This window comes from Lathyrus oleraceus, chromosome 6 (assembly GCF_024323335.1).
Source record: "Lathyrus oleraceus cultivar Zhongwan6 chromosome 6, CAAS_Psat_ZW6_1.0, whole genome shotgun sequence".
NCBI classification, from domain to species: Eukaryota; Viridiplantae; Streptophyta; class Magnoliopsida; order Fabales; family Fabaceae; genus Lathyrus; species Lathyrus oleraceus.
In genome coordinates, this window is record NC_066584.1 from 477,794,488 (window position 1) to 477,802,619 (window position 8,132).

The 8,132-nt window shown below is 37.1% G+C and overlaps 1 non-coding gene across 1 annotated transcript; it reads left to right on the plus strand.

The window, feature by feature from the left end:
- The first annotated feature begins 3,711 nt into the window (after positions 1 to 3,711).
- LOC127099671 (small nucleolar RNA R71) lies at positions 3,712 to 3,818 on the plus strand. The gene has a single exon (XR_007794150.1). It is a non-coding gene; the product is annotated as a small nucleolar RNA R71 (small nucleolar RNA).
- The last annotated feature ends 4,314 nt before the right edge of the window (positions 3,819 to 8,132 follow it).

Genomic DNA, 8,132 nt, shown 5'->3' on the forward strand with positions numbered 1-8,132 from the left:
CCAATAAAGACCGGCTTGTAGGATTTTAGAGCAGGTTTTGGATGTACTTGCATGTCCACCATAAGGAGCGGAATGACAATGTTGGATTATACTTTCTACCTCTTCTTCAGGTATACAGCGACGGAAAATACCATCGGAGCCTCTTTTGAAAAGTAAAGGGTCGTCCCAGTAATAATGTTTTATGTCATGGAAGAATCGTTTCTTTTGTTGGTAAGATAAATCAAGTGGAACCACTCCGGCGGCTAAATAATTGACAAAATCAGCGTACCATGGTGTAACGCATACAACCAAGGTGGTCTCTACCTGTTTGTCAGCTCTATTTTCTTCCAAATTAGCTATAAGTTTATCGTACGAGAAATCATCGTTGATCGATGTTCTTTCCGGTTCCAGGTTTTTGAGTCTAGAGAGGTGATCTGCTACTACGTTTTCAGTTCCTTTTTTATCTTTGATTTCCAAATCAAATTCTTGTAGCAACAAGATCCACCTTAGGAGTCTAGGTTTAGCGTCCTTTTTTGTTAAGAGGTACTTAATGGCAGCGTGATCAGTGTAAACGATTATTTTAGCTTCGACCAAGTAGGAACAAAATTTATCTAGTGCAAATACTACTGCTAAAAGTTCTTTCTCGGTCGTGGCGTAATTCATTTGCGCTTCATCTAGAGTTCTACTCGCATAATATATGACGTGAAGTTTTTTATCCTTTCGTTGTCCTAAAACAGCGCCTACGGCGTAGTCACTTGCGTCACACATTATTTCGAAAGGTTCATTCCAATCCGGGGTTTGCATTATGGGCGCGGAGATCAATGCTTGTTTAAGTGTTTGAAATGCTTCTAAACATTTATTGTCGAAGATGAATTCAGCATCTTTCATTAATAATTCGGTTAAAGGTTTAGTTATTTTAGAGAAATCTTTAATGAATCGTCGATAAAAACCGGCATGTCCTAAGAAGCTTCGTATTTCCCTCATAGTTTTCGAAGGTTGAAGGTTTTCGATTACTTCTATTTTGGCTTTGTCTACTTCAATTCCTCTATTTGATATGATGTGTCCTAAAACAATTCCTTCTTGTACCATAAAGTGACATTTTTCCCAATTAAGTACTAGGTTTACTTTTACACATCGTTCTAGAACTCTTTCTAGGTTTTCAAGACATTCTTCGAAACTTTGCCCGCATACGGAAAAGTCATCCATAAAGACTTCCATGATGTTTTCGAGAAAATCGGCGAATATTGCCATCATGCACCTTTGGAAAGTTGCAGGAGCATTGCACAAGCCAAACGGCATTCGTCGATAAGCGAAGGTACCAAAAGGACATGTGAACGTTGTCTTTTCTTGGTCATCAGGATGAATTGGTATTTGAAAGAAACCTGAGTAACCGTCCAGATAGCAGAAATGAGAATGCTTGGCTAGTCGTTCTAACATCTGGTCTATGAATGGTAAAGGAAAATGATCTTTTCGGGTTGCTTTGTTTAGCTTTCTATAATCAATGCACATTCTCCATCCCGATTCAATTCGTTTGGTTATAGTTTCTCCTTTTTCATTTTCGATCATTGTTATACCTCCTTTCTTTGGTACTACGTGTACAGGACTAACCCATTTGCTATCGGATATAGGATATATGATACCTGCCTCTAATAACTTCGTTACTTCCTTCTTCACTACCTCACTCATGATCGGGTTTAGTCTCCTTTGATGTTCCCTAGAAGTCTTACAGTCTTCTTCTAGCATGATGCGGTGCATACAAATAGAAGGACTTATCCCTTTAAGATCGGTGATGTTGTATCCTAATGCGGTTGGATATTTTCTTAAGATATGTAGGAGTTTTTCAATTTCAAGTTTTCCTAGGTCTGCATTGACTATTACTGGTCGTTCAAGTTCTAAGTCTAGGAATTCATATCTCAGATTTTTGGGAAGTGTTTTCAGGTCGAGGGTTGGTTTCTTAAAGGCATTGCGTAGGATCGATGTTATTGCTAAACATTGGTTCAGTCTGTCTTCTACACGATAGTCGGACAAATCGTCATTTTCGAATTCTGTTTCTTTTATGCATTCATCGATGATATCCATGAAGTAACATGTGTCTTCTATCGCAGGTGCTTTCAAAAATTGGGAAAGAATAAACTCAATTTTCTCTTCTCCTACTTCAAAAGTGAGTCGTCCTCGTTTTACGTCAATGATAGCACCGGCAGTTGCTAAGAAGGGTCTTCCCAATATAATGGGGGTAACTTCATCTTCTCTTATGTCCATAATTATAAAATCGGTGGGAATGTAGAATTGACCTATGCGCACGGGAACGTTTTCAAGAATTCCTACGGGATATTTAACGGAACGATCTGCTAATTGCACAGACATTTTAGTTGGTCTTAATTCTCCCATTTCAAGTTTCTTGCATATGGACAAAGGCATAACACTGATACCGGCTCCTAAGTCGCATAAAGCTTTGTCTATGACAAATTTTCCTATATGACAGGGTATAGAAAACCTACCAGGATCTTTAAGTTTAGGAGGCATATTTTGGATTATTGCGCTACACTCAGCAGTGAGTGTAACGGTTTCATTATCTTCAAGTTTCTTTTTATTAGATAAAATTTCTTTTAAGAACTTAGCATATGAGGGCATTTGTGTAATAGCTTCTGTAAAAGGAATTGTGACGTTTAATTGTTTCAGTAGGTCAACAAATTTTTTAAATTGGCCCGCGTTTTTGGTTTTAATTAGCCTTTGAGGATAAGGGATAGGTGGTTTGTAAGGCGGTGGAGGTACATAAGGTTCTTTTTTTCTACGGTTTCCTTATTACACTCTTCCTTTTCCTTAGGTTTACCTTCTTCCTCAGTTGACTTTTTAGAGTTTTGGTTCTCAATCCTTGGGTCAGATGGCCCTTCTACCTCTGTACCACTTCGTAATATAATTGCATGAGCGTGGCCTTTCGGATTAGGTTGTGGCTGTCCAGGAAATGTACCAGTTGGGGCAGCAGTAGACGCTTGTTGTTGAGCTACTTGCGAGATTTGTGTTTCAAGAATTTTGTTATGGGTAGCCAGGGCATCTACTTTACTTGCTAGTTGTTTAATCTGTTCGCTAGTGTGTACATTCTGGTTTAAGAACTCTTTATTGGTTTGCTGTTGAGAAGCTATGAAGTTCTCCATCATGATTTCCAAGTTGGATTTCGTAGGAACGTTATTGTTAGGTGTAGATGGGGTCGGCTTTTGATATCCAGGTGGTACAGTTGGAGCTTGACTGGGTGCGTATAAAGCGTTGTTACTTTTATACGAGAAATTAGGATGGTTCTTCCAGTTTGAGTTATAGGTATTCGAGTAAGGATTTCCTTGAGCATAGTTCACCTGATCTGTTTGAATTCCTGTTAGGAGTTGACAATCTGTAGGAGTGTGACCTTGAATTCCACAGACCTCGCAATTTTGAGTTACGGCAACCACGGTGGCTGGAGGTGATACATTTAAACTTTCAATTTTCTAGGCAAGAGCATCCACTTTTGCATTAACATGATCAAGGCTACTTATCTCGTACATGCCACCTTTTGTTTGAGGTTTTTCTACCACTGTTCGGTCGCTTCCCCACTGATAATGATTTTGGGCCATGCTCTCAATAAGTTGATAAGCGTCGGTGTAAGGTTTATCCATAAGCGCACCACCGGCGGTGGCGTCTATTGTTAACCTTGTGTTGTACAAGAGACCATTGTAGAAGGTGTGAATTACTAACCAGTCCTCTAAACCATGGTGTGGGCAAAGTCTCATCACGTCCTTGTATCTTTCCCATGCTTCGAAAAGAGATTCGTTATCTTTTTGCTTAAATCCATTTATCTGGGCTCTCAACATAGCTGTTTTGCTTGGAGGAAAATATCGGGCAAGAAAGACTTTCTTCAACTCATTCCATGTGGTGACTGAGTTGGAAGGAAGAGACTGAAGCCATCTTCTAGCTTTATCTCTTAACGAGAAAGGAAAGAGACGAAGTCGAATTGCCTCTGAAGTGACACCATTAGCTTTAACAGTGTCAGCGTATTGGACAAATACGGATAAATGAAGGTTTGGATCCTCGGTAGGATTTCCAGAAAATTGATTCTGTTGCACTGTCTGCAACAGCGAAGGTTTAAGTTCGAAGTTGTTCGCTTCGATTGCGGGTGGAGCAATACTCGAATGCGGCTCATCCTGCGATGGAGCAGCGTAATCTCGAAGAGCACGAGCTGGTTCGGCCATCGCTGGTATCCTTAAAGGAAGGAGATTTTTGAGATCAGGAACTTCGATTGGAGGAAGATTGTTTCTAGCACGATACTCCCGAATTCGTCGTAATAATCGGAGATATCGTTCGACGTCGTTGATTTTTAAGTAGTACGGCTCGCCTTGTGAGCGAGTGTGTGGCATACAAATCAACGAAAAAGGAAAAAAAAATAAAAATTGCCTTAGTCTCTACAGCGTAACAGAAGAGTTACGATATCGACTAAATAAAAGTCCCCGGCAACGGCGCCAAAAACTTGGTCGCGACTTTATGAGTCTATCGAGGTACTAACTGCAAGCGCACAGTCTAATCGCGTAGTTTTAAAAGATATCGATCCCACAGGGACTTAATGAATCGATCTACCGTTTTTCTAGGGTTACTGCGTAAAGCTAAGGCGGATGATACTTTAATGATTAGGGGAAAAAAATAAAACTAAATTTGGATCTAGATAAAATATCAAATAATATGGATATTAGTATGTAGTTCGTCGTATTTGGGGAATCAAACCTTCGTTGGTCTTTTTCTTAATTTTAAAATAAGTCTTTTCAGTAGACACTATTAATTAAAAGCCTTTTCCTCAAACTCTCGCTCTGTTGAATTAGATTATGACTTTATATTTTAACGTACGCTCTCACTATTTCGTTAAGTCTAAAATCACTTTTGAAAATAATAGAATCTATAGAAACTCCTTTTGAGAAAATACTAACCGTTTAAACGCCCTCGTCTCAAACTCTCGCTCTGTTGACTTAGATTATATGATTAAACTTAAATGCTTAACTTTATTCCTCACATTTAACTTTTAAAAATAATTTTTGAAAATAATTAGAATTTAATTAACCTTAAAAATTGCTTTCGCCCTGATTTAAAGTTAATGTTCAATTTACATTGTCCAGTTAAAAACTCAAACCGCCGTTCTATTGATTTTAACTTCTTTATGTCTTTTACTCTCGTACAAAAACCTTGGCATTAACTTTGTAAATTGAGACCAGAAAAAGAGTGACTATATTCTGAAATAAATTTAAACCAACTCAATTTGGATTCCTTTATTCCGCTTACTTTACATACCGATATCTAAATTAATTAGCCAAACATGATAAACATGCATAAACAATAATCATGCATAAATACGGCCATATCAAACAAACAACATATATAAACAGCGGAACAAAGCATATGTAAATTAAAACGATAAATCAATTAATTAATGAACCTGGAAAAATACTAGAAATCTGGATTTTATCTCCTACGCTTCGGTGCTCGAACACTCCACCACAAGTCGGTTGAATTTGTTCTTCACAATTCTCGATCAGATAGGAAAGTAAAAACAAGGAAATAAAATACTATAATCTAACATAAGGTTAGATCCAGTAAAAATTACACAATAGTTTCCGGTGTAGAAACTATCGTGAGAAAGTAAATTGTATGCTTCGGAAATTAAACTAGAAAAAAAAAGAAATAAATTGCTTGAAAAATTAGAATGCTGGAGGAATTGTACGGAGAAGAGAGAGAGCTCACATTGGCTTTTGTGAGGTTTATTTATATTAACCTCCCAAGATAACCGTCTCCTAGAATGTGTCTTCAGTATGGTTCAAAGCGTCTCCGAGTGCATGAGAGAATTTAGGGGAAACCGTCCACTCAGTTACACACGTAAAGCCCAAAATATAGGAGTGGAATGTGTGACGTCCGTCACACTATGTGTTACGGTCGTAACACTAGGTCTTAGGACGTGGCGATCGGCACGTGCTTGTTGCGGTCGTGACAGCAATTTATTTTGTTCCAAACGTGGGCTGGGCTTTGGTGCTTCAGCTTGCTGCTTTTCCTAGAAAATCTTCTTTTTGCACCTATTTTCTTTCTTTTTCACATGTGCTTTAAATAATGATTCCTGAAATAAATAATAAGAAAATGCCGAGTAATATCGAATAATATAAAATAAATTGAATCAAATAACGATATAATTTAATTAAATCAAGTCTAAAAATATGGTATAGTTTCATGTTATCAACTTATCACTCCAAAGTGTCATAACACTCACATTATTATGTTCTCTTGGATTAGTCATTGTGTCACTAGGAAGAGACCCTTGTGTTTGAGTACTTGTTATTTGTTGTGCTATTTGACCCATCTGAACTTTCAGATATTTAATAGATGTTGTAATGTTCCTTTGATTATTTCTTGTATCTTCTTAAAATTAGGAGTTTTGAGCTGTCATCTTTTCAATGGCTAATTCCCAATCTACCTTCTTAGGAGCTTGTTGCTGATATTGTTGTTGGAACTGACTCTGATAGTTTTGTGGAGGTTGAAAATGTTGTTGATTCTGATACTGAATAGGACCCTGCTTTTGAACATTCCCCTGCTGGTCTTTCCAGGATAAGTTTGGATGATTCTCCTAACCTGGATTATAAGTATTAGAGTCGGGTTTGTTTTGCTTCAGAAAATTAACCTCTTCAATTCGTTGCATATTTGCAACACACTGCATGGCATAATGAGGTCCACCACAAATTTCACAACTCACATCTTGAACTGGTTGAACTTGAGCTACCTGTTGAGTACTTATATTCATTTCCTTGATTCTTTTCTCAACTTCTGCAGCAACCTAGTCTTCTCTATTTATGCTATGAGCAACTAGTTTCAAATCAATCTCTCCCTCTGGTTTGCTCACACTCCTATCATACAACTCTAAGTGTTCATTTGCAGCAATGGCTTCTATAATCTTCTTGATACAAATGGTTGTTGTAAATTAGATGAGCCATCGACAGCTATATCAATCAGTTGTTTAGTTTTCAACCTGAGGTCATTAACAAACATTTGCAACTATTCAATCTGATCCAAGTTATGAGTCGGACCAGCAACCAATAATCTCTTGAATCTCTTGTATGCATCACCTAATAATTCTCCCTCCTTATATTTAAAATTCATAATATCATATATTTTCCTCAGAAAAATAGAAGCATGTAAATACTCGTTAAGAAAAGTCATTTCCATCTTTTCCCAACTAGTGATACTTCCAACAGGAAGCGAATAAAACCATTCTTTTGCATCTTCAGCTAAAGTGAAGATAAAAATTCTCAACTTTTTTGCTTCTTCATAATGCCCATCTATCTTCAAAGTAGTATTCATAGTAAAAACCTTTGCAAATGTTTATTTGCATTTTCATTTATCTTTACTATGAAAGGTCTCTTCTCAAGTTGTCGGATGGTTGTTGGGTGTAATTGAAAATTTTCCGCATTTACTGGTTGGTTCACTATGTCTGATGACCACCCGATGCATTTGCTCTACCATAATCCCCAAGAAGTCTTTCTTTAGAAGCTTTGGCTATAACTTCTTATGTTGCTTCTCTATCTGAACCTGTATCTGATTCAACCAAGTCATCTACCTCTTTATCAGCCAGTCTTGCTTGCTTTGCTTGTTTAAGTCGAGCGTGCAATGATCTCTCTGGTTCTATGTCAAAAGGAAAATCAACTGAGGGCTTTCGTCACATACAAATATTATACAAATATTAATAATAACCCAATAATAATAAAAATAAAATACAATAATAATAAAAACTTAAATAATAGTTGTAAACTTTATAATCTTTGGCAGTCCCCAGCAACGGCGCCAAAAACTTGATTGGTAAATTAGCAAGTGTACTAATCTTCCAATGTAGTAATATGGGAAATTTTCCTAAGTATCGATCTCAAGGAATGCTTGACGATTCAGAGTTCGTACTTTATCTTAGTTAAATAAAATCCTTGAGGGTCTTGGATTGTTTGTTTAGACAATGGAAAATAAAATGCAATAGAAGGTAAAAACAACAGTTGAACAAATTAAAAGATATTATGAGTAAACATGCTAGGGAAGGTGAATGATGAGATTCATCAACAACAGTAAATTAACCTTGTGTAAGATCCCAATTTTGACCCTAAGATCCCTCATGC